The sequence below is a fragment of the Strix uralensis genome, chromosome 20 (assembly GCF_047716275.1).
Source record: "Strix uralensis isolate ZFMK-TIS-50842 chromosome 20, bStrUra1, whole genome shotgun sequence".
Taxonomy (NCBI): domain Eukaryota; kingdom Metazoa; phylum Chordata; class Aves; order Strigiformes; family Strigidae; genus Strix; species Strix uralensis.
In genome coordinates, this window is record NC_133991.1 from 5,337,217 (window position 1) to 5,360,396 (window position 23,180).

The 23,180-nt window shown below is 49.1% G+C and overlaps 1 protein-coding gene across 4 annotated transcripts in view; it reads left to right on the forward strand.

The window, feature by feature from the left end:
• Positions 1–23,180, forward strand: part of CAMKK1 (calcium/calmodulin dependent protein kinase kinase 1) — a 108,393-nt gene continuing 85,213 nt past the window's right edge. The window contains exon 1 of one of the 4 annotated variants that reach the window (XM_074890747.1): positions 1–132. The gene's annotated coding sequence lies outside the window, so the exon portion shown is untranslated. Of the gene's footprint in view, positions 133–289; positions 695–1,372; positions 1,503–23,180 lie in introns of those variants that run through there. The other 3 variants (XM_074890746.1, XM_074890749.1, XM_074890748.1) reach the window with 3 other exon arrangements.

The window sequence follows — 23,180 nt, forward strand, 5'->3', positions numbered from 1 at the left end:
CAGCCCCGCGCGGCCAATGGGGGGCGGGCGGTGGCCGCGCGGGGGCGGCGCGCGCGGGTAGGGCGCGGGCCGGGGAGTTTGGCCGCGCGCCGCAAACAGGGGCACGTTGGAGCCGCGCGGCGGCGGGCGCAGGTGAGCGCGCGGGGCGGGGCGGGGCCGGCGCCTCCCCTCCGCGGGGCTCCCGCGCGGGCCGTCCCCTCAGCGGGGGCTGCGCCGCCGGCCGGGCGGGGTGAGGGGCCGCGCCCCGGCTGAGGGGCCGCCTAGGCCGCGCCGCCCGACCCCGCGGGTCGCCCCCCGTCAGCCCTGCCCGGGGCGGCGGCCCCTGTGCCGGTGCAGCGCGGGGGGACCCACGCGGGTTGGCACAGAGACCCGGCGGCTGTGGAGGGGACGCGGGTGGGAGCTCCGGGTGTCGGAGCGTGCGCCGGCTGAGGGCAGGTCGCCGGTGCGGGTGGGCTTCTCCCGGGCAGCCGCCTCATCCTCCGGGCTGCGGGAGCTGCGCTCCGCCGCCGCAGCGGGGCTGGGGATGCGCCGTGGTGCCGGGCAGCCGCAGCTCCAGAGCTGTTGCTTCTACCAAGCCCAAGAATAAATGGGAAGAAAAAAATCCTTCTGAAAACTGGGATTTTGAGCAGTTTACCCATCACACCAGTCGTCTCTCTTTCTCTTTTCTCGACGGAGAGAGGGGGCAGAGGAGAAGGTAAGAAGTGTGGTGAGCTCCGTGCGGGTTTGTCACTCCTTCCTAATCCACCGTGCTGTCCTTGGGGATCAGTCCGAGCTCCTCGGAGTTCGGGTTTTCGCATGGATCAGTGCTGTGGTCTGAGCTGCCCTGCCCTGGCAGTGTCTCAGAGCACTCACAGCCAGGCTGGCGTGAAGCGGGTTTCATCTCCTCTCTGCTTTCCTTGGCTCGGAGGGAAAATAAACTGCGGCTCTCAAAGGCCTGTGTGCCTTGCACGAGGAAAACTGCTGATCCTGCAGGGATATCACTTTCTTCAGCTGCTCTGATGAAGCTAAAATTACCATTCTGTTGTAGTTGTAACTTAATGGAAAATGTTTTGTTTAATAGGAAGGTGTTGCTTTTCTATTTACAATAGTCTGGGGTTCCAAGTTAAACTTAGAGCGCCGCTTCCCATAAGGTGTTAATTTCCTCCCTGTGAGGCATCTCTGGCAGCTTCAATTTGTTCTGGCGTTTGACATGGGATGGCTTTGAAGTGTTGCTTTTGAAACTGGATAAGGCAAACGGAGAGCCGTTATCTCAGTTGCTTGAAGAGAAAAACCAAAGCCAGCGTGCTGGGGCAGTGCTCCAGCATGTCCCTGCGCATGGCGCAGCTTGCTGGGCTGCACCCCGTGCTCGGGCTGGGGTGTGTGGTGTGAATAGGATTAATCTCCAAGCACAGCAATAAATTGCTTTCCTAGGCTTGCTGCCTTGACTTTTGCCTGGAGAAGGCCAGATCTTAGCAACCAGGAGTGCAAGCACCAGCCTCTTATCATTCCAGCGAGGAGTTCAGGCATGTTATTGTTTGCTACGGTAGGAAGGCTGGTAGGTGCTGGGCCACTGCATCCTGATAGTTTTCTTTTTTGAGGCAAGCTGCGTTCACTGGTATGAAGTGCCCTTCAGTCTGGAGCTGTCTCCAGCAATTTCTTCTTGCTTTTGGGATATGCCTTGTGGATTGGAGCTGGCATGCTTGGAGTGGGGTCTGTGTGGGTGTGTACGCTCCCAGGGCAGCTCCTGGCCTGGAGAGGGTGGGCAGGGTGGCTCGTCCAGCCTTGAGCGGAGCTGGAAGGGGACCTCGCCTGTCCCAGTGCTGCCCCGGAGAGCGGCAAGGTGCCCCACTGATTCACACAGCATGTTGGTGCTTTACTTCTGTGGCTTTCAAAGCCTGTGTGCACTTAATTAGGGTGTTCATTAAGCCCTAAATGTCTTTGATACAATTAATTGTTGTAGCACTAACCAGACCTTCAAAGCCCAGCTTCCTTTTGCCGGGAAGGGATTGTGGGATTTCTCTTCCCTTACAGCTCTTGTGGAGTGGTTACAGTGGGAATCTCATCAGCCTGCAGCAGAGGAGGTATTTGGAAGGACAGGGCAGCAGTGTCCTGTGTGCTGGAGGCAGCAGCACTGTTTAGGTAGCGGTCACCATGAGTGCTTACGTGGTTTAGACCTTGGCTGGATTTGAAGAGGTGGCACTATGCTGAGCATGTCACTCTGTACTTCAGCCAAGGGTCTGCTTGCCAGAGTGCAATGTCTCTTCTTGCTGGTGTCTGTTCCCTGAAGTTACTGAAGGGTGTATTAATCCAGGCATTTGTACCAGCCTCTCTTGCACTGTGGAAAAACCAAGTCTTCTGTTAAGTGTCAGTACTGACCTTAGAAGAGCCTTTACAGTGTCATTGCTAACTGGGAGCAGGGAAGGAGAAACTTCTCTTGTAAGAGGCTTCAGGAAAAGGCTGGGGGTGCTGGATGGCTTCTGCAGACTATTAGCAAGGTGGTTTGGGTCTCCAGAGGATGTACCTGCCTGGCTGAGGGGCAGAGAGGATAAATCTGATGCAAATCAGAGCATGCCAGGCTAGTGGAGGGGAAAGGATGTGTGTTGGTGGCAAGCTCAGTGTGAGGATTTTGTCTGTGCTGGAGTTGTGGAAGGCAGTTTGTTTGATAACATCTGAAATCAATATGCACAATTACTCTGCCTTGGGGAGGTGCCTGGAGAGAGTGTACCCATAACTGCCCGGAGTGCAGATGGAGTGTCGATGGGTCTGTTCAGCAGCTCAAAGCACTGACAAACACTGGGTGTAGGGAGAGGCAGGCTCTGCTTGTGTGGGAGAGCACACTTGGCCTCAGGGCTCTGTGTGGATGCTGAGCACAGTGTTAGGCACCGTAAGGAGGCGAAAGGTGGAGGGAAAAGGGTTTGTGTGAGGTCAGCAGCAGAGCCCAGCTCTGGGCAGCATCAGGCTGTAGTAGGAGCTCTCCTGACACCTGAGTGTGAAGGAGGGTGGGCAGACAAGGCTTCTGGGTGGGTTTCTACCCACCTCTAACTTGCACCGGTGGGACATTTCTTCCTTCACAGCCTCTGGCAGATGCCGCTACTCAGCCCAGCCACTGCTGCTGAAGTTTGGCAGTTGAAGACAGGAAGCAGAGCCTGTCCCTTTGCTGAGAACTAGTGAGGGGGCAAGTTACCCCTTCGTCTTTTGGAAGAAAGCAAGGCCGGAGCTGTCAAAGTAAAAGCCAAGTATAAAGTTGGTATGAGATAAAATGTTACTGGCTTGTGCCTTAAAATGTAGGAAAGCAGGCATATCCGGGGAAAAGTAAGTATACAGTAACCCTTATCAAAATTCTGCCTCTTATGACTTTCTCTTTGTGGTTTCTTCTCATCTTCTTGTCTGATCTTCAGTCCTTTATTTTTTGGCAGAGGATGCCACTTGCTTTGAGAAGCAAGCATCCAACATGCAGGGAGGTGACATAGTCATCAGAAAATATGTGGTTGAAGAAATGAATGTGGGTAGCTGGCGGTAAAAGCAGTGGGGATGATTGAAGTGTACAGAAGCAATTGTTGACATAACAGTCATCGTGGCGGATCTGAAGGTAGGTTAGTGATGTTTGTGATAAAGCATCAAAGCATTGGGTACAGCAGGTAAATGAATGATATCAAATAATATCATGTAGTCAAGCATGTTTTAATTAAGACAGTGGTTAAGCTTAGCATGGTTGGAGAAAAATGTCTGAAATTTTCTAAAGAGAAGAAATCCTGATAATTGATAAATTGGGGTAGGATCCTAATTGCAAAGATAATGGTGGGAAGAATCTGCAGTGACTTCATGGATGTGTGGGAGGGTGGCTGCTGATTGGTGGTGGTGGGTGAGGTGCAAGCATATGTGCATGTTTCCAGCTTTTCAGAAACTCAGATGTCTCTCAGGCTTGTGTAGCTGGCCACAGGTGATGGCTTGAAGGATTGAGCTTTAATCACAGAAAAAAAACCATGCTCAGGTAGGGACATCTGCATGAGACTTGCAGAACTGTCACGAAATGGAGCTGCTCAGCCCCTGGTCGGCAGTGGCAGCCCTGCCCCAGCAAGTGTAGTGTGCCTCAGGCCCAGAGCTGCCTGTCCTACAGGTGGGGGCCCTTGGTGTTGGTCTGGGTGAGAAGTGGCACCTGGTGACAGGCACAGGGGAGAAGAGATGAAACCAGAGATGTGGTGAAGCAGGGAGGTCTCCTATCAGTTCCTAGGGAGGGCTTGTGCCTTACTTCAAGGGCTGCTGTGAATTAGCAAGTATAGCATTTTTTTCCGGAATCAAACATCAGGCCTATCAAAAAATCCATCTGGAAATCTGACTCAACCTTTCCTATTTTCCTAGTTTCCAGCTACTGTGTTGCTTTCCAGTCTATTTTTTCCCTGTACCCTATATAAATACAGTCATTTTATAGACTTCGTTAATGATGGGGTGCAATCAAGCACTGCATAACTTGCAGTTCTAACTTGCTTAGGAATTTGCAGTCTGGATTTGTTGGTCACTTTTCCTACTGGATTAAGTCTTTAGAAACGTTTTCCTGTTCCATCGCAGTTTTCAGTTTTATTTTTGGCATAAGTGATATGGACAGAAATGGAGAAGCATAAATATTTGTCAAAAGTGTCAAGTACATGACATTGGATAATTTTTTTTTATTGCTTTCATGTGCTGGTGTCTCTGGATGGGGAAGTTCTCCTGAAAGGTCAAAACCTCTTGAGGACACAGCTTCTCTGTGGGCTGAGGCTTGCGGCTGAAAGGGGAGGCTGTCCTACGGCAGCTGGGAGCTTCTTAGCCCAGGAACCTGCTAGTTTAGGGAGTGAACCTGGCTGAATATGAACCCTTGTATTTTATTTCTTGATGGTACCCAGCACATGAGCTGAGTCATGCCTTGTGGATAAAGGTGTGGCTTGTGGAGGATTTATTTCTTTTGGGTTGCTGCCCTGGGCAGGCATTATTTTAGGGGGAGTACCTCTGAAATAGTAGTTCTTTTTGCCAGAAGCCATGTGGGATTAATTTAGCCTGTTTGTCTCTGGGGTGGTTTCAGTGTTTCTGCAAATTAGTGACTGTGTTCAGGGAAGGCTGTGAAATGTTGTGATTAATTCTTCAGTATTGTTCAGAGAGTTTATGGTGAAGTTGTTAGCTAGTTAACAGTGACTGCTCTAATTATTCTGGTGTGAGTGTAAACAGCGAGGCTGTGATGTGCCACTGTCTGCTGGAGCAGCACTCCAATATGTGTCTTTTTGAGATCACAGAATCATCTAGGTTGGAAAAGATCTTGAAGATCATCTAGTCCAACTATTAACCTAACACTGACCATTCTCAACTACACCATATCCCTCAGCGCTAGGGATCTCGGCAGCCTTCTCCTTTTTCCTGCACCCCTGCAGAGCAGCCATGTGGATGTCTTGAACAAGAAGGAAAGTCATGGGAGTGCAGCCTTCATTTCTGCTGATACTGGTGCTGAGTGGCAGCTGCTCCCCTGAGGTCAGTGGAGCCAAATTCATTACCTCACTTTTCTGCTACCTTCTGCAATTCCCTGTCTTGAGTAGTTTCCACTGAGACCAGCTGGCAGCAGAGCCTGGGGTTTTGGTGGAAGTCCTTGCTGCAGAGCAGAGACGGGGCAGAGGGACCTGTACGGAGCCATCAGGAACACAGAGCTGTGTGCCAAGGTGGGAGGAAGAGAGCAGCTCCCTGACACCTGCAGTTCCTGTGCAGTATCCCATGAATGTTTCTGGGGTGTGCTGATTGTTTTTCTCAGCCAAGTGCCTCCATAATTGTGTGACCTTGTGAGGACAAAGCATTACTGACACATTTTGGATGGATGTTAGGTCCGTGTTCCCATGAGGAAACTCTGCAGGGCAAGACTCCTGACTTTGCACAGCCGTGCAGATAATATTTTCTTCAAGTTCAGAGGAAAAAAAAAAAAATCTCTGGTATTCTCACTTTACACAGGATTTCTGGTATGGCTGTTGAACTCTAAGCATGCTACCTAGAAGCAAGTCCTACAGGGCACAAGGCTTTGAAGTGGAAGAGGATGATTTGGTATGTAGGGTGTTAAATTAACACGAAGAGGACTCATTCAGTTGTTTCCTCTGGCTACAGATTTCCTTGGTAACCTGGAGCTCCAATTCACAGATAGACCCAAACATTGAGTGCTTAACATTGGTGTTAAACTAGGAGCAGGCATGAAGGGCTCAGCTGGGGTGGGAAAAGGAGGAATGAAGAAGTGCTGTGGAAGCCCAGGCTGAATAACACCTTCTGAGGATGTGTTAGTGTCACACTTGTGACTGCTGCTGCCTGTGGTGAAGGTGTGAATCAGTTGTACCAAGGGGTGTGAGATCGTCATAGTGTGCTGACCTGGACTTTAGTGCCTGCATTTGACAGTTCGGTACTGTGCTGGGGCAGTGCTCAGATGCTGCTGTCCTCCTTCCCGTGGCTTGTGTTTCTCAGCTGTCCCTTTCTGGAGATTATGCACAATTTTATCTTGCAGTCCTGTGAGTGCAGCAAAGCTTGGACAAGTCACCCCATAGTTTGTCTTGGTTTTGCCTGCCCTTTGCATGGCATACATTAACTCAAAGGTTATTTTACTGTTGATCCCTTGTAGTCATGAGAGACTTTATCATGGGTGTACAGTCTCTTCTTCCCCCCCCTCCCACTCTAGGCAGTAGTTCAAGTTTTTATTCTACAGAATAGAAGCGAGTCCTAAAACAGCAAACAAGCTGGTGAGAATAGGATTTTTTTAATATACAAGTAGCATGGGCACAGCCTCATGAAGCCCACAGTTGCAGGCTGTCACATACACAGTAGATAAAGCTGAAGGAATCAGGCAGCAGCAGGAAAAAAAATGTGCCAGGGTGGCTTTGCCGAGTACTGTGTGCATGCATACCTACCTGAGGCTGGCTCTAATTACCAGCTCCCATGCTGTTCTGCTGCTGCATCCAGCTCTGTCAAGTTACTCTCAACTACCTCCTGCCTTTGTGCTTCCACACCACGGTACTGGCAACACACAGGCATCACTGGAGGGTTTTTTCTGCCTCTGGACCTCTTCATGCATTCGATGCAGCTGGTGGTCTTAGTCTGACCTGCGGCTTTGATGTGGGCTCTCAGAGAGAAATTGGGATGCTCAAAGGGACCCATGCTAGAAGAGGATCTGTAGCTGTTGCTTCATGCTGGGTGTCTGCTACCAGACCCTCCCTTCCCCTCATCAACCCCAGCACATGGGGCCTTGCCTGTTAGCGGACAAGAAGCTGGAAGGTGTGTGAGCTGCCTCCTTATTAGGAGCCTGGGATGGCTGTGATCTGAGGATCAACCACAGCTCTGTAGGGAAGGAGGCTTCCTTGCTGCAGCATGTGGAAAGTGATTGATGGTAACATGAAAGGAAAAGGATGGATTTTGCCCCTCAAGGGACTTGAGTGCTGCCTTGGAAAAATGTATTCTGCTTCAGAGCTTCCCTCCCTGTCTTCAGCGTGAAAAAACTGGGAGGGAAGGAGAGAGAACTGGGTTTGGATACTGGCACTATAGAAGGCAGTAGCCCTGTGCCAAAGAAATCAAGATATTTGAAGGGCAGCAGGACCTGATGCAGTGTTCCTGTGACAAATTATTGCAGTACACATGCATAAGCCAGCCACTTGGACAAGTCAAGTCTTAATTTTGGCACTTCCTAACACCTGCTTCTGGTAATGCTGTCTGGGCAGTGCTGTTCTGTGATATTATATGTGCTGGAACCAAGGGTTTGGGTCTGCTTGTGCTAATGGTGTGCCTGCTTCAAGTGGCAGCATGAGGACAGCAGATTCATCCTCTGACCTCTTACTGATGAGATGCTTTAATGCTGAAGTCCAGACTGACCCTTCTATAGCTGTCAGGTAGCTTGACTAACAAAGGTTAATGATATCTGTGGCTCCCAGCTCTGTGAGGTGAAGTGTAAAACAGACCTGAGATGAGTTTTATTTTGCCTTGCTGTGTCAGCACCTCATCCCCAGGTTGAGAGATGGGCCTGGAGAAGTGGAAGATGTCCGAGTGCAGTTTGTCAGGCCAACCCTTGTGGAATGCAGCGGGAACAGAAACGTGCTGCTGCCTCAGGGCTGGGACATGGGGTTACTGTGTGTGCAGAGTCTGATCTGTTGGCACGATGAGAACAAGGTCCTCCGGCTCAGCTTCTCTAATGTGCACAGCACTGGCAGAGGAAAGGCTGGGGAAGTGTGAACATCTGAGGAAAGAGGCAGAAGGAAGGGTTTTATGCAAACTTGAGAGGGCTTGTAGCTTCTTCTACAGTGCTGTCAGGTCATTCCATTCAAGGGTGCGATGTAGGCTTTGCCTGCCTTTGTCCTGTAGTAGTAGTCATGAACTTCAGTGATCTCAGCAGGCAAATCAGGCCATGTTACTACTGTGCAGTTACATATTAGAGAGATCAGACATCTCTTCCAGCATGTTTCCATACTCTAATCAGGCTTCTGCTTTTTCCTTTCTCATACAGTATTGATGTGGGCAGTGCCTGTAACTTGCCTTGAAGCAATAGTAAAAAGTCATGGTTTATTCATAGAAATTGCTGGGAGTCCATTCCTTAAGGTCAGATTGATTTAAGTTGGGCTGCAGAATGGAACTGGCATTTTTTGTTAATTTTCAGTTTGCTGTTCCCAAGGAGGCAGAAAGTGTCTGTGCTCCACCCAAATGCCACTGTATCTGTCTGCCATCCAGAATGATTCACAGATGCAAAAGGGCAATGTAAGATTATGCCCCACCTGTGGGAATCAGTTCTTCTGTGGCACATCCTCCCAGCCACCAAATGAACAAACAAGCAAAACCAGTACGGCTTTCCCCATCCTCTCCCCAACATCTGTCTGTTTGCCTCATTGTTTCTTGTGTTAAGAGCATAAACTTCATAGCAGGGACCAGTGTTTTCTCTGTACAGCATCAGGCACAGGTGATAACTGCATACGAAATGCCACAGCAGTGGAAAATAAGCCTCTAGATCTGAGTCAAAGGACTGCAGATGCTCTGGGGATGCAAGGCCAGAGGGCTGTTTGTTAGCTGAAGGAATGTCTCTGGTTTGACTCAAGTAGCGTGTTGCTGGGCTGCCTTTGGTTCAGTGCCTGCTCAGCTTCCCTGGGGAAGCCCCTTCCCTTCATTGCCAGAGAGGTCTCTGGTCCTCGCTACTCCCGGGCTGAGCCTACTTGCCCTTCCTTGCCTCTCACAGTGGGTGCACCAGCCTCCTGCTAATGGCATGGCTGCAGTGCCAAGGTCTTCATGAGTTTTTGCTGTGAACTGGATAAAACCACCTGGACTCATCGAGGGTGTGTTGTGGTTACTGCAAAGTCCTGAGAGTCTCATTCCACTACAATCTTGTGGAGGAAAGGAAACCTTCCAGAGTCTTTAATATTCCATGCTCTTTAGGTATGAATATGAATATTTCCTTGGCCTGAAACATTCTTCTGCTGTGAAATCCATTGCAGTCTCTTTGTCTAAGACAATCAGTCTCCTTCCTTCCCTCTCTCCTCCCATGCTCCAACTTTTAACCTAGAAATGTGCTGACACTTCATCAGCAAACTGGTTTCTAGCGTGTTAGGGAGCTCTGCAGAGCATCTTTGCAAGTTGTCAGTGTAGCTGCATGCAAGAGAAGAGGAAAGTGGCTCAGAGTTGTTCATCTCCTGGGGAATTGCTCTTCCTAGCTGATGGCTTTCTACAAAAGTGTCTGACAGCTCTGTCCATGTGTATCTGTTCCCCTCTAAAGGATGGGTGTGGGATTGAGGAGTCAATGAAGAAAGGTATTTCATCATTGTGCTTAATACATTTATTTTGGCAGTGCTCCTGCCTGTAGAGCATCCCTGTCCCACCATGCCAGTGTACTGATTTGAGCCTCTTCGAAGCTGTCTGTTCCACTGTCATGACCTGTGGATCACTCAGTGCCTCTGCAGTTCTTGTTCTACTTGCTTGGCAAGAAGCCTCTGACTCAAGGTGAGCCCCTTCCTGCTCCACTCCCCAAGAGGCTGAGCTGTCTAATGCTCTCATAAAAGAGTTTTTTTGGTTCATCTGTGGGATTTCTGCAGTTCCCTGATTTGGTGGCAGGTGTGGCTCCTGAGGGGCAGGAGGTCTGAGTGAAGCCCCTGTGTTTTCCAGAACAGGTACAGGTGACTGCACTGTTCAGGATGGATGGAGCTCCTGCCAGCAGCTGAAGGCAGCTTGCTTGTACCTGGGACAGTTAATACCTTGGAGCAAAGCCATCCCAGCCATCCTTACTTGCTGACATTGAGAAACACCATTTCCAGCAGCAACTTGGCTCTTCCAAAGTCCTTGACCTCCTCTGAACCTTTCTGCAGCCCTGGTATCTCCCAGGCTGAGCAGTGCTGGCAGTTGGGAACTCCAGCATCCAGGCTGAGGCACTTGAAGTCAGCCAGCTCCGAGGCAAATGGCATGTCTGCTCTTCAGATGGCTTCCAACCTCACAGGGCCTGGATCTTCCAGCCCTGCACAGCCCTGTCCTCTGGCTAGACAGGCCTGTGGAGATTCACCAGAGCCAAAGGCTTTGTGGGGATCAGCTGAGCAGCTCCTGGAGGCAGGCGGGAAGCCAAAGCTGGAGCACAGGCTGCTGAGCTGGAGAGGGCATGGAGAAACCTGCCCGGGAGGCACTCTGAAGGTGCCTCAAGGTCACTCTTAAGTCTGAAGAGCCACAGCAACGCTCAGTTGGGAACCTGACCTGCAAAAGCTGGAGCATTAAAGGATGTGACAGGGAAAGGAGTGAAACAGCCCTCTGTCATGGTGAAGGTCTGGACTATATGGCCTTAGGAATCCACCCATCCTTGCCTTGTTCCTGTGCAACGCTGGGGCTGTTGGGAACACAGCACAGCTGCTGCAGTGCTGTCACTGTGACCAGCTGAAACTGCTCAAGGAGTAAGTGTGACACCAGCAAAATACCAGAGGCAAACCAGTCCTCTGATTGCTGGGTCACTTAGAAACAGAGTGAGGTGTTTTCCGAGCTTGTCTGTGGGAGATAGCTGTCTGACCAAGCATAAACCACAGCCTTGCTGTTCTTCATCCCACTCCCCATACCAAAACTGCCTCAAGCTGTGATCCGAGTAGAAGGGATACCCGAAGTGTCTGTGAGCTTTGGGTCACTTTACTTTAGACTCCTTCAAAAACTGTGGTCATAACACCTCCCAGGCATCTGGGCATGATGTGGATGAAAGGAAGTTCCTTGCGTTAAAACCAGATGGACTGCAGCTGCTCCATGTATGAATCTGGAAGCTCTTGGGCTTGGCACACCTCTCCCAGATTCTGGGGAGCAGCTGCTCCTTCCCTGGGTGCCAGGCAGGTCCTGTGTCCGGCTCTGCAGTGTATTGGACCAAACACGTTCTGATGATTAGGGTGGGCAGAGTCTCTCTCCTGTCAAACTGTTTGCTCTGGCTACAATTTTGTCTGCTTGGAAATTTGTTGCTTTTCTAGCCTTTCAAGCCCACCTCCCAGAGAGCATGGGAATTGTATTTAGACATATAATAAGAATGATGTAATTAAAATCCTTAATTTTATTTTTCTTGTTTGAGTTTTTTTAATTCCTTTGATTTAAAGGGTGGTAGTAGCTAATTGGATTCTGGGCCAGACTTGCACAGGCAGCCAGGGGGGAAGGGACTGCAAATGAGCCTAGCCAGGAAATTGCACGTTTAAATATAGTTCTTAGTAGGGTCAGCAAAACACCCAAGGGACAAATTAAGAATAAAATTTCTGCTGTAATGTGTTCATTTAGCTGCAGACATCATCTTAAGGGAAACAAGAAGGAAGCCTGGGAGTGAGGGGAGCAAGTTGAAGGGTAGTTGTCCCTTCTGCAGTGTGTTTGTGTACTGCTGCAGGTCTCTCCCAGGCAGTAGCCTCCTCCTGTCCTCTGGGCTGGCCGGTGCATTGGCTGATTTCAAGCAGAAACCACTGAAGGGATTTTGGGGTTGGTGGGGGGAGTGGTTTCACTGGAGGATATAAATCCATGATTCATGTAATGCTGTAGGGCTGCTGTTGCTGTTACCAGCTTTGGCACAGACCACCTGGGTTGCCCTGTTCAGCAGGTGGTAGGGAGGTGGGACCAGCCACCACCTCGTTGCACTGTTTGGGTTATTGGGGGGCAGCTTTCCCTGTGAGGCTGCTGCTTTCTTCCCAAACACTGGGTGGGTGGGATGGTGCTTCCCACTCCCATGGGTACTGACCAGTTTCCCTGGACTGGTATGCTGGGAAGGTGGTTAGAATTAGTGTTAGGAGATGGATTCAGCCTGAATAAAGGGAATTCAGGGAAGTGAGTGCTGGATTTGTCCCTTCAGAAGTCTGCAGCCTTGTGTTTTTCCTGTTGGGACCTGTGGCTCTTTTGGCACAGGGACAAGATCATTGTCCCTGCTGTGGATGTGAGGAAAGCAGCGTGTAAAGCAGCCAAAGCCCAAGATGCAGGACACAGAGCACATCTGGAGCCACACCTGGCTGGAAGCCAGCATTGCTCTTGAGTTTGACTGACAGGGGTATTAGTTTTCCAGCCCTGTTTGGCCCTTGGTTCCTGCATGGCCGGTGGGAAGCGCAGCAGAGCTCATCTCCTCCTTGGTGGTACTTTAGGAACAGCCTGAATTAGTCATTGGCAATTGTAACTTCTCTTTAAGTCTAAGATAAAGAAGTACTGCTGGTGATGGGGGAGGGGAGATGCAGAAGAGCAGCTTGTTCTGTGTTTCCCAGGACCTCAGACTCAGCCCTCAGTGCTCTCCCTTTGGTTTTCACTACCTCCCCAGGCGAAGGCCATGTGCTTGGGGGGGGGGCAGAGCTTGTCAGGAGTGAGGCCTGAGCCTACATCCCTCCCTTCTCTGGAGGTCTGCAGAGCTGTTGGCTGTTCAGTCTAGCTGGAATAAGATTTCACAAAAGCTGTGCACCCACGAAGGGGTGGTGGGGAGCTCACTGTCCCACCTTGCCCACAGCTTTCCAGAGTGCTCTATTGTGCTCCCTGGGTAGGTTTCACAGAGCCAAATTAAGAGCTCTTTGCAGCCAGAGCATGGTATTTAGGTGCCTTCAGGACCTCATGGAGGCCTGTAACTGGGTGACTTTCACTTTGTCATTTATAAATGACATACAGAAATACCTTGGGATCACAGAGAAACGGCTGAAACCTTGAATTTGGAAGGCTCTAAAACTGGAAGACAAATGAAAGGAAGCATTAAGGAAAGAGCAAAGTGTCATTTTTTATTTTTTTTTTTTAATCTGGGAGTGTGATTCATCTACTAAGTGGTAGTCAGTCATCAGTATGTCACAGATGCTGTTATACTGTATGAGCATTTTGACAAATGTCACCTCAAATGATAGCCCTGTGTCACTTGGTAGGGTTTTCCTTGCTGCTGTTCCCTAAACAGACATAGTAGGCTTGTTTATGCAGGTGCCATTTGGGGCTAGACTTTCAAGGGAGTTGAGCATCCACTTAAATGCACTGGCCTTTGGGGATAACTACTTAAGCTGTCTTTTTAATGCCCACTTTGATTATAAGCACTTTGAGCCAGAGCTTGCCTTTCAGTGTGCCTTACAGCATGAAGCACAGTGGGGCAGTGAGCTCTCTATTAATTGGTGCTGTTGCCAGGCTATTGAAAAGTTGTAATAACCTGGCCACATTTTCAAGTGCTGGTCTAGGCTCTCTGCCTGGATGTCAAAAAGGGAAAGCTAATTACAGTGTGAACCAAGGAGAACAGGATGGCCTGAAGGAAATGTCATTAAGGTTCTCCTCAGGCCCAAGGTCAGCCCATGTCAAATCACAGCTGCATCAACCTCTAAATTTCTTCCTCCTTCAGTTAAATTACCAGCAAGTGATTTCTTGCAAGTGTAACCACCTTTTATACCAAGAGAATGGATACTGTCTGTTTTCTCTAAATCCAAATAATAGAGGCTGGGCTGGGATTGCAGAAGCAAATAGAAGAGGACAGTTTCTTCCTCTGCTCGCCCTTCTTGCTCTGTAACACTGCACAGAGTATTTGTGTTGGCTTCTTGCAGACCCATGGGGTCTACCATGGGGCAGTGAATGTGTGTGTGGGGGGGTTTATCCTTTCTAATACCATGTGAGATGGGTGTTGGGGTGCCTGACCTCCCCTGTGTGGCCAGCAGGTATGGCACAATAGCGCTTTCTGTGTGGCACTTGTCACATCGCAGAACTCAATTCCCTACAGTGGTGTAGAGGCTGAAAAAATAAATAGCTTCAAAATGGTGGTAGATTAATTTGGAGATGTTCTGTCAGGGCTCTCTGAGTGACTACTTGAAGCTGGGAGGTGCTGTCAAGAGGACAAACTAAACTCCTGATTGTCGTTACTGTTTTTTAGCTTTTCATTTCTAGACAAGCACCCCTCCAAGCATCCAGTACTGGCCCATGTTGGAGACAAATCAGGGCAAGGTAGATATGTGACCTGACTCAGTATGATTTTTCCTATAAAAAAGGATCTGCTGGCTTGTTTTCTAGAAGCTCTTCACCTACATCTCAAACTTAGTGCTGGTTCAGGAAGGAAGAGCAGTCACGAGTCCATAATGCATATGTGTGCAGAGTTTCATCGTTATCTCATGCAGCTCCTTCTCAAGATGGGAGATGGGACTAGAACCATGTAAATCAGAGCTTGCTGTAAAAAAAATAAATTATTTAATCTGGTTTCCTTCTGAAACCAGACCCTGTGTGAAATACAAGCCAGACATCTGCTGTGTATTTCTGTCGGTCCTGTCTCCCACCCTGCCACCTATCAGCTTTTGGAGCCTTTGTCCTGGACTCAGGTGTCTTGCAGTGGTTAAGGCTTCAAAGATTTGTTACAAGTTTTTGTGGAAACGGATGGCTGGGTAGAGGGGGAAGATGTTATGGTGAGGTAAGGGTGAGGGGCTTCAGAGTCATTAATTCTGCTCATACCAGGACAAGGTGACTTAATGCTGCTTCTCTCATCCTCAGTCTCTTTCCTGCCACCCTTCTAGTGCAAATTTTTCCCTTTGCCTGACCACGATGCTTGGGCTTGAAGGATCCTTGTCTTGTGACTGTTTCTGAAGGCTGAGCAGGGACTACTCTGGTTCAGGGCTGGGCTGCTGGAGGCGCAATGCTGGTCGAAGCTTGGATCATTTTGGAGGAGCTGTGGGACAGCAATGCTGAGATGCGTGGAGACCAAGTATCAGGGCTGCTGCATGCTCTCTGTGATGGAGCAGAGAGCTTGGAGAGACTGGCATGTTGGAGGCATAGGATGCAGGGAGCTTGCCTGACCACAACTTAGTACAGAAACCTGAACCCTAAGAAGACACCCTAGAAGCCTTCTTCACAGGACTGCCATCAAGACTAACTTGTGGGATGCCACGTGGCCATGCCATTGCTACACCAGTTCAGCTGGTGTTAGTTTTCATCCTCTAGGGTGGTGCACCTTGGACGGTGGTCCTGAGCCTTTCTAAGACCATTTTTCCCTTTAAAAGTTCATATGGGGAGTAAATATGGAACAGAGAAATCCCAGAAAGATAAATAATCCTACGGTCTTCAGCTGGACACAGCTCCCCAGGAAACAATTTGTGGTGCTCTTTTTAACACTGTGGCATCCTCCAACAGTGCCTGGGCAGGCAGTGTTGAATCCCCTGTTGCACAGAGGGAGGAAGATGCTGTGTTGTGAGGTCCGGGTGAACTGAACTGTGTCAGATCCAGGCATGAATTTATCTGTGTGTCTTGCATCACAAACCATTGAAGGAGTTGGTGGGAGGTTTGCATGTGGGTAAAGAGTAGGCAAATGCAGTTTGACTTGGGTGCTGGCTAATAAAGAGTGTAGCACAGAAAATAAAAATCCTCAGAGGAGATTTAATAACTGGGGAGAATAATTGTAAAGTACTTCAGAATATTAACCAATGGCTGAATGCATCTAATTAGCTTAATGAAGCTGGGTGGTTGGGTTCTTTTTTTAATCAAACAGATGGGCAAAACATTATGCACAAAAAAATGAGATCTGAATACAATGAACGCATTTAATTAGCAAATAAAAGAGAAGGGGTTTGTTTTTCAACTTGAGAAGTGAGAGATTCTTCTTCACTGAATGCTCAGAAAGAGCCTTGAATGTCATGGTTTCTCAGGAAGTCTCAGATTGTTTCAATTATTATTTGTAATGGCTTGGGTGTTTGAGATGGGAGTCAGCCTGGGGCTGGCTGTGCCTGTGGGGAGGCGAGCGGGCGCTGGTGGCAGCAATGCCTTGCCAGCCCCTGAGTGCTGCAACAGCACCGAGGGATCCCTGGCTGCTTGCTGAGGCTTGGATTCCCCAAGGGCAGACTCAGTAGCAGTAATGCTGCTTAACCCACTGCTCCAAAGCCTTTTACCTAGGTGTTTGTATGTGATCATCTCTGTTTTGCAGAAGGGGAAAGCGAGGAAGCAGTAGCCTGAGGTTAAGTAGGGTGTAAGTTCAGTGTCAAACATATGGTGTAGGTCAAGGTGCCCTCAGTATTCAGGACACCTGCAGAGCATGTCCCTGATGGCCTGTGCTCGCACTGTCCATGCCAGGAGTTCCTGCAACCACCCATCCGTAATGCTGCTGGCCCCGGCAGTGAGATTGATTCCTGCCACTGATTTCACTGGCCTTGCTGTAGTGCTGGCTCCCATCCCTCTTGGCGCCTATTACAACATGCATGCTCTTCTGTAATCTGTCTAACCAGTTTTGCTGTGCCATGGAAACCTGGTGCAAATCAATGCCTTACCTCTCCAGACGGGAGACTGCTCTCCCAGTGAACCTCCAGTGCTTATGTAGGTGTGTAATGTAGATCTGCAGTATCTCTGAGCCTTGCCAAGGCTGGGAGCATTTGCTCCAGTCTAATATTATAAAATGAACAAACCATTTTGATATTAAGCCTATAATAATAACACCTTGTATCTAAAGAGTATGTTTTTCCCCATTGGTGGATTACTCAGCTCTGTTCTTTTGAGGCAGTGTTTAACAAAAGCAAAGACTTCCCAGACTATATTTAATTAAACAGAGCGCAGATCTCTTCCACTTCATTTTACTGCTGTGACTGTGTTGCTCTACAGTCACATCTGTGGGGCAGTTAGAAATGGAGCTTGTGCTCTGCCAGTGCACAGGCCAGGTGGGTCACTGTCCCCTGCCCAGATGTGCCCAACGTTGCGCTAATCCTGGAGGGGCTCATGCACGCAGGGACCCACAGGCTCCAGCTGCTTTTTAGTATGATGGGGAATGTGGCACTTGGAGCAGCCTCTGAAGCTGAGCATGTGCTTGGGTTGAGCCACATGGCCCATTCAAGTGACAGCTCAACTAACACACTTCACATTACAACTAAGATTTGGGGTTCTGATTTCTACCTGCTTCCTTTTTTGTTGCTAATGTAGGTATAGGAGCGTTTTGAGTACGATGGCTTGGTTATCAACAATTAGATACAAAGTGAAGACTTTAATTTGAAGGCTCCTTATTTCTGTTTTAGGAGACATCTGTGAGCAGATGGTTATATGCTCTGCTTTTGCTTATTGTTGCAGATTATTTGCCAGATAATTTTTCTGACTAATCCTTTGGCCGGTAGACTGTTTAAAATCCTGGAGTCAGGTTTCTGTTAAAAACACTTGTGTTTGCAAATTTTAAAATCTGTTCCTGTGCCTGCTTGCTGATGTCACTGTGAGGAGGAGACTTTTCTCTGGGTGGCAGATGCCCTCTGTGCCATGGGAGAGGGGCAGCTCCTAAAGCAGAACCCCCCTGCCAGTGGCAGAATGGGCAGTAGCACCTTCATGCCCAGTTTAGGCTTTATTTTATTTTAAAGCATGGTATGGCTCAAGTCCTATCCTCAGCATCAGTGCTACCATACTGACCTCCCCCGAGGTCACATCACTGTTCCGTGTGGCATGGTAAGGAGACAGTCCTGCTGACACCGAGCTTGTGTTTTGTGCAGGTGATGCTCGTGACTTCACCCGTGCAGAGCAGCAGTTGGGTGATTTGCCTGTATGCAGCTGGGCAGGACACTGGTAGCAGCACTGATGGGGGTACTGCAGCCACCAGCACAGCTCTCCCTCTGCTGAAAGGCTGCTGTGATTTTTTTTCTTTTTACTATTTTTTTCCCCCTCATCTTTTGCTGCCTCTCTCTCTTTTAAAAAAAAATAAATTCTCTTGGGTGTCTTTGGAGAGCTGACTATGGTAACTGCTTGACTGATTTATTCTAGTATTTTAACATTTACTGGATTTACATAACAGCCAAACAATCTGTTTCAGGAGTTTAATATAAACCCAACTCTAGTGAGTCACATCCATGTTAGCAATAATGCAAGGAGAGGCAGCTGGGGGAGTGAGGAGGTGACTTTTTCTGGGTTTCTGCATGGGAATATCTGGCTGTCTGAAATATCTCTGACACCTCATAGCTGAGTGACGCTGCCAGTTCTCCTCTGACATCAAGGATTAGTTCTGAAACTTTGAAAGAGCAATGGATGCATCACATCAGTGCTCCCATCGCTGCTCCCAGCCAAGCCTGGTGGCCTTTCTGGAGTGACCCAGGCAGTGCTGTGTGTCCTTGGCGCTCCACAGCCTCGTGGTGTGTGCATGTTTGGAAGAGAGGGAGTGGAACTATGAGAGCTGCAAGATAAAGCCTGTAGTGATTTGCTGCTTGCTTTTTCAATCAAAAACCACATAGCCTTTGTTTGTGCCAGAGCTTTGTGAGCCAGGTCCTCAAGGCATGCATATCAGCACAGCAGCAAGCAGGATGCTGATGTGTACCAGCACATCCTCCTGGGAGCTGGTGACCCATGTGCAGGGTTTGGGGCCAGAGTGGGTTGGAGCCCAGCGGGGTGAGAGCTGGCCCTGGGCAGTCACATCAAGACAGCGGAGCTGTTGGGGTCTCCCTGCCATGAGCCAGGTGACTGGGGCTTGTTCCTCGGGACAGCAGGAGTGAGATCCATCAGGATGATTAACAGCAGGCGTTTCCCAAAGCATGGTGTGTAACCTGCTGCTTCGGGTCTTATCCAGGCAGAATAATTTTGGGTCTCCCTTAGTTGTCTCGTACAGTTGAGTTGTATGAACTCAGCAAACCTCCAGAGCACTTCTGCCATGGGCAGCCTGGCCCTCCCTGTTCTGGAGGCTCTGTCGCCTCTGTAATGGTGGGGTTGTAACGTGGTCAAGCAAAACAGGTCTCCAACTTCAGTTGTCATTTACAAAAACCCTGAGCAAGAGACAGCAGGAATGGAATAGCTGGGTTTGCGTTGCTGCCTGGGTTAGAGGTTGGCTGTTCTAAGCAAGTGCTTCTCTTGCTGCAGCTTGCTTATTTGAATTCTTGTCTTTAGAATGGAAAATAAATGCTGGCTGATGAGATCCATTACAGCACTAATTTTAGAGCGTGCCAAACACTAGGAAATTGTTTTCAATTTTCAGTCTCATTTCTCCTTTATTTCCTCCCTCCATTTGTGAAAACTGTCTTTGTCATTCTTCTAAATGCCCGGTGATGTCCTGCTCACTGGTATCTTCAGGCATTCTCCTTCCAGCCCTCTTTTCTGATATCATTTTGTTCAGCCACTTGACACTGCTGTTAAAAGCTCTCTCTGGGGCCGCAGGCAGCCGTGTTGGCACGATGCAGGCAGTGACACTCTGCCAGCTGGTGCAGGATGCCAGCAGAGCCCCCTGCAAGGCTGGGGGCAGCATCAGAGCGGAATTTCTTATCCTTGGGCACGCAGGGCTTTGTAAGTCTTTCCAGCCCCACCCCAGCCTGCTTTCTCGATGACCAAGAGGGAAAATATGAATTTCCCTCCGGTCTCCTGAAGAGTTTAGGAAGCAGTCCCAAAGTTTCAGTGTTTGTCCTTGGCACTAATGAAAACCTGAGTAGTTGCTCAAGAAGATGGAGCAGGCAGTGAGTTAGGAATTGAAATGCTTGATCAATGCCAGAGGGAACAGCAGTGCACAAAATCGAGATTTTTTTAAAACGTGTTTCCTTTTCATCAGCTGAAAGTTTGCACTGGTTTGAGAAGAGCCTGGATGCCTGACTGGTTGTCTCCTTTGAAACCTTCAGGGTGGCTGCAGACACCAGTGCTTCCTTTAGCACTGCTCCTTGCTCGCAGTGTTTAGTAGAGTCTGACAGAGCTCTAGATTAAAGTTGGTGGCAAAAGTCCAGTGGTTTCACCCCATGCAATTTTCAGAGGCTCTCTGGAATATGTTTCATGGGTTTGGCAACCAGATGTCCCTGACAGCAGCTGCTGTGACCGTTAGCAGACGGATTGCCAAAAGACTTGGTGCCTGCTCTGGGGGGGGCCTTTGAAAATCTTCCCTCTCCTGCCCCCGGCTCCCTCACCCTTCTGGTCTGGAGAGCCCAGTCTGCTGGCAGCCGGTGGTGGCTGTATCCCTCAGAGCTGTCTCTTGCCCTGGCTTCTTGTGCCAGAGACCTGTGAAGAGCGCCCTACTCCTAGCAGTTACCATTTCGTGCCTTCCCCGGGTGCGCTCGGAGCCCTGTGCCTGCTCGAGGTGTCAGCCTGCGGGAATTCGGCAGGTGAATGTCTTCATAGTCGGCCTTTCTGAACGTGGCTGAGATAAACTCTTTACTGAACTAAATGCGGTAACAGCTAATCCCTTGGAAACAGTCACCTGGGCCCTGCGTGATGAAAAGAGGCTTTGCTGCTCTGATTAACAGCACTGGCAAGAACATTAACTCACTTTTCTTTGGAAATGAAAAGCACCTCTCCAGGAGAGTTTAAGGGATTAGGTACCAGCTGGAATATTAAGGTAGGTTTTTTTGTACCTTCCTTCTAAATATGTAGCTTAAAAGCCCATTCAGCCCTGATGGGATGGGTGATTACAGCTGAGTGTCCCTGTGCAGTAGTAGAGACTGGACTGGTGCAGAGGCCAGTGTGAGACCGGTGTCACCCGAGGAGCTTCCCTGGGAGGATGACAGTGGTGAGCGCCTGTGCTGGGCTGTCTTGCAGGGTGCCAGGGCTCAGGATTGTAAATTAACCCCAGTCAGACTGGTCAGCACCCACCTAAAGGGCTGAAGCTCATTTAAGCCTTGCTAAGAGCCAAATGACACTGGCCTTTTTCAGCCCCTTCTTTAACAAATGCTGAAGGCTGTGGAGAGCATTCCAGGTGTCTTGACAACTCCTTTCCTTTTTGGGGAGAGATTTGCACTGGGTTCTTTATAATTTTTTTTAACACAACACTTGCTTTCAGAAGCCTGAACTAGAAATTCCATCTACATTAAAAGCAAAGCTCTTGTACTTCAGTGAAGGCTGCTCTGGGGTGTATTTCTGAGGCCAAGCTTTTTATCTTGGTCCTGGTTTCCATGAGGCTGCATGGCCAAGCTCTGCCGTGACAGGACTGCAGCCTGACCAGTGAGCATCACATATGATGTTGTCCAGCAGCCTGGCTGGGTGAAGGGATTAAAACAGGTGTAAAAAATTTGTCTATAAAATAATGTAAGATTGAGAAAAGATTAAACACTGTAAGTATTTGTTGTTCAGAGCAGGTTTGAGTGCTCAAAATACTTACAAAATCCTGTTACCTTTCAACCTGTCTTTCTCCTACTGAATTTTCTATTTTAAGTAAATAGCACAGAGTTAGCTCAGAAGGGAAAAGATACAAGTGTCACTGTTCAAAGTGTGCTTTACTGGTTAGGTATTTATGGGAGACATTCAGGAAATGAGCAAACAATTGAAAATATATGTATTATTTATTATTGTAGCTGATTAATTACCACCTGAAACCTTTTGGTTGGTGTTACGGCTCTGTATACTCTTCACCAGGCAGTGCTTCAGCAATATATACGCTGGCATTTGTCCCAGTTAAACATTGCAGGAGATGAAAGTGCTGCAGTTGATTTATGGCAGTTGGGAGTTTGAGCAGTGGAAGATGACAGCGTGGCACTTGGTAGAAGTGAGTGAGATCTGCAAGTGGAGAGGACTGGTGAGACACTTGGTGATGGCTCAGTCCTCCCAACACCAGGATGAGGAGTTGCTGGCCCCATTTTGTGGAGAAGCCTCAAGGTGGGGTTAACATGTCTGGCTGTGGTGAAGTGATGACAGGAGTAAAACCTGGCTCACAGGCATTGGGCTGCCAGAAGGGACTTGGGCTCCCTGGTTCTACAGCAACAGAAGCTGTATTCCTCTGGACTGGAATAGAGAAGTGCAGAGTAACTGCTTGAAATAAGGAGGTCATTCTTACCTGTCCCAGCTGTGCGACTGGTTCTGAATCCATGGGCTCGCAGGGCACACTGTTTAGCAACCTGCTGGCTCTACGACCTCCCTGGAGCCATCGTTAGATGTTGCTATATGTAAGACCATGCACCACCATCCCTCTTCCTGCCCAGGTTCCTGAGCTGTGACTGGAGAAGCCCACCTGAAGCACTGGGTGAGCAAAACACAGATCCCATCCAGCAGTTCTTTCCTTAGCAATGTGCACTTTTAAGCACTCGCTTTGCTTTAACAAGACCTAAGCAAATGAGGCATGTGTTGAGGTAGTTACTTAGTTCTAATCTGCACATCTGGAAAAATAATATCATAAAGTCGCAGTGGAAGGGGTGGTGGGAGTCCCTCTGCCTTCAGCAAAGTAGATGCGGCGCTCAGTTGCAATGATGAGAACCCCCTTCCCCTTGCTCTTGCTCCTGTAACTGCAGGTGGGCCCTTTCCTCCAGCACTGGCCATCCCTGCAGGGATGTGCTTGTTTAACCCTTCTGCAAAAAAAGTTTGCAGAATGCTGCAATCAGAAAAGTTCCTTAATCAAATGACTCCTGTGGGAGAGGAGTGAGGGGGCCTGAAGAGGAATGGAAAAGGCATGAGAGATGTAGGAAAATGCTTTTTATGGAATGAATAGTTTTTGGTGCAGAGGCGGCAACGTCGTATTTTATTCTAATTTGGGGATTTTTTGGGAACGTGTGATTGACGCCCAACAAGGGGTGCAGGATGTTGTTTCTCAGCAGGCTGTCATTCCCGCGCTCCATTTACCTGTCAGCACTCCCGTGGAGACTTCTCTCTTTAGATGCCATTAACCCATTTCCCACAGCACATCCCTGCAGCCTCTCTGGGGAGGTGGCAGAGTCTGAGGGGCCCCATCCAGTCCCTGAAGCTGCGGGGAACCACTTTGGGGTTGTGCTTTGGCTTGTTTTTCTTGGCTGTACCTTTGCTGCACTGCACTGGCAAGCAGGAGCCTTTCTGCTGTAAGTCCACCTGTTGCTTGTTGCTGATGGGCCAGGCACAGCCCAGCGCTGCCCACCCTGAGCTGGCTGATGCCCCATCAGCTCCAGGCT